Below are 3,442 nucleotides of genomic sequence, written 5' to 3'. Positions count from 1 at the left end.
CATATATATATATATATATATATATATATATATATATATATATATATATATATATATATATATATATATATATTACGCATAGACATATATATATGTATTCAAACTGTGTCTTTGCCTATTGTGTTTTTCTGCGTGTGTGTGTGTATACGTGCATGCGTTTGTGTGTCTGTATGTGCTTGTATATGTGCATGTATATGTTATATGTTTGTAAGTGTGTATTGTATTATAACATGGGGTCGTGCGTTCTTCCTTTAACTTCCCATTTCTACACATTCTCACATAACGTCTACAGAAGCTTCTTTTTATGTGATATACAAACCTCTAAGGTCAAATATTAACCGCAGTTCCAAGTTACATCCAACGGCCATCATGTCACATATCAATGCCACCAAATGGCATGAAATAGTCGTTAAAATAGAAAGCATTAAAATAATATGGAAATGAGACGAATGTGAGAATTGTCAAAGACAAACTAAAAATATCTAAATAGAGGAGAAAAATATCTATTTGCCAGCATTCCCTTTCTATTATTATACATTTCTTTTTATCGTTTACATTTATATTTCTCTTTCTTATAATGTTATTGCTTCGAATTGCATTTTTGTTTACGTTGTGTTTTTTTTTTATATCGTCATAGAGTTTCGATTTTACTTCTTTTACAAGTTTCCTCAAGATTTTTCTTTCTTACTCTGTAATAATCAATATGGTGTTTTAGATGCGTTTTCGAATTTTTTTACAAGAATACATTTTACTATCATCAGAATGAATGCGAATTTGCCTCTAGTATTGTCCCATTGGTATTCTAAATCAGTATATATTTGCCTCATTGCTTTCGTAACCCGCATAAGAGAGTACGTATTTAAAGTCTTTAAATTATTTTATATATACGCTTCTTTATTTATTTATATCTCTTCTCAACATCATATATTTCCATTATCGCTCATACCGCCCAAAACCGCAATAGACTTGTAAACCGCTGGATTTTGTCGAAAATGTCGAACCACAGAGGATAATATTAACTGAGGTGCGAAAGAAACATTACAATAATTGTGATGGGATCATTGGTACTATCTCTTAAATTATGATCATCATATTGAGATGTCACATATCCGGTACGACGGGTATGTGATTAGAACGTCGCAGAAATGAATCTCGAGAGGGATTCTTCAGGCCAAGCTATTCGGCAGGAGATCTAAGTATAGAATGAAAACATAATGGTTGGATAACATACAAAATTTCAGCTGGTCACGCTTGGGAATGCAGTCGCAAAATCAAATTGCGTTTGTTTCTTATAGAAGTCATTTTATCTCAAGTTCTCTTAAGGAATACTTGACAGAGATGAGGAAAAGATGGGGCTTTTGCACAAAGTGGCCCGGAGAAATGTCACAATTATTACAGCCACGAAATGAAAAGTAACGGAATGTGTTTAGTTACAGTAATCTACATCGTTAGCAAACCTTTGTCAGATTGAAATTCTGTTCTTTACTTAATGTACTGAAATGCCACGCCCCGGAGATAAAAATTGCTATACAATCATATATGTATAGAACTGAACAACACTTGTTACTTCAATAACATTCATAAACCAAGATTACAGTTTGTTTAATGCAGTACATCAGTTGTTCCTGGGTGAAGTAAAATAGCTAGTTTTAATTTCAGCACACAAACACACACACACACACACACACAGACACACACACATACAATCACGTACACGCACACGCACGCACACACACACACACCCACACACACACACACACACACACACACATATATATATATATGTGGATATATATATAAAGACATAGGTACGTGTGTACGTGTATCTATTTTTGTATATATGTATGTATGTATGTATGTTTGTATGTATGCATGCATGTATGTATGTACATTCCTATTTGATATTTCAATCTGATCTGTATCTTGTGTTTCGTGGTTGAGTTACTTTACATTATAATGTAATTTCTTTTCATGTCAACTTAGACTTTCGTCCCATTTCCACTACGGAGAAATACATACTTAACTAGAGTGAGGTGTCCATTGCATCGGAACTATTCTCTCATGGAAAAAAAAGACGTGACAGGAATCACATAACATTAACAATAAAATGAAAAATGGTAAGACAATAAGAACAATGAAAACAATAAAAGACAATAAGAAAGAAATGACTATTTCATTGATAGTGATGGTATGAAATGCTAAATCGATTGGGATAGAATTTAATCTCACAACAATAAAACAACGAACTGAAAACTGTAAATTACGTACGTGGGGCCAAGTCTATCACTATTTATTATTTAAAGAGCCTATCCTAAGCATCTCCATAAAGGTGAGCTAAAGAAAAGACATACCATCAAAACTAAAAATGATTCTTATCTACATAGTGAAATGTTGTTTTTTAGCATAACTGAATTGTTAATGTCTTCTTGGTAGCTTCATGTAAATCATGTGATTTCTTCCTACAACAACACAAGGAAGATAACCGTATTGCGTACAGTGTAACATCATTATTTTCGTTGGGCTTGATGTGATTTTTATGTCTACGTTATTCTTTATCACCAGGCTGGAGCTGAACTAGAAGACATGCGATCGAAGACTTCTCATCCGTGACCTCCCCATACTTTTAGCTCAATAAATTATCTCTTGCTAAATTTTACGACAGCAGAGAATGATTTCAGAGAAATTTGACTGTTAATTCTAATCGATCAAGTAATCCTACTGTCTCCGTCATTAGACTACTGTGTCGGTCAGCAATGAGGATGTCAGACATCATCAGAGCATTCCGGTCAACACTATCCTATATTTTTCTCTTCCCTAGTAATTGAAGATCATGATGATAATATATTCCTTATAAAATTATCGTAATATAAGTGGAGGGAAAATTCTAGCTACGAGAAATACCCATAACACTTTGAGTTTTTGATAATATCTAATATTTTTCATTTTAATCACTCTATACGAGAATGCGAAGAATGTATGGCGATGGTTAGATTATGGAAGAAATAGAGAATTGTTATATAATATAATCGTATATTTTACTTCTCAAGGCTCTCAATCTTACTTGTTCTGGCTAATTCTATCAGAGTAGACAGCATCCTGCTGTCAGTGGTCTCACGGGGTCTCTCTCCGCAAATTATAAGACTTGGTACTTGGACGTTAAGTATCGTGGAAGATACGCAAAAAGACTCCTGTCAAAGTTGTCGAACTTGGTTGTTACTGCACGGAGTGCCTTAAACAACTACTGAGATGACAATTACACTCTTCGGTGTCAACATTCTTGCAATTTTGTCTTTTAGTATCTTGTATTTTACCATGTTTTCCATATCTTTGTCCCCGGAGCGTGCATCCCCAGGTAATCAATATCTATGACACAAGTGTCCTTTTTCCGTTTGTCCACTACAACAATATTTAACCTCCACGTATCAATAAGAGAGTCACATCG

This window comes from Octopus bimaculoides, chromosome 2 (genome assembly GCF_046866305.1).
Source record: "Octopus bimaculoides isolate indiv1 chromosome 2, ASM4686630v1, whole genome shotgun sequence".
NCBI classification, from domain to species: domain Eukaryota; kingdom Metazoa; phylum Mollusca; class Cephalopoda; order Octopoda; family Octopodidae; genus Octopus; species Octopus bimaculoides.
This window is presented reverse-complemented; position numbering follows the sequence as displayed.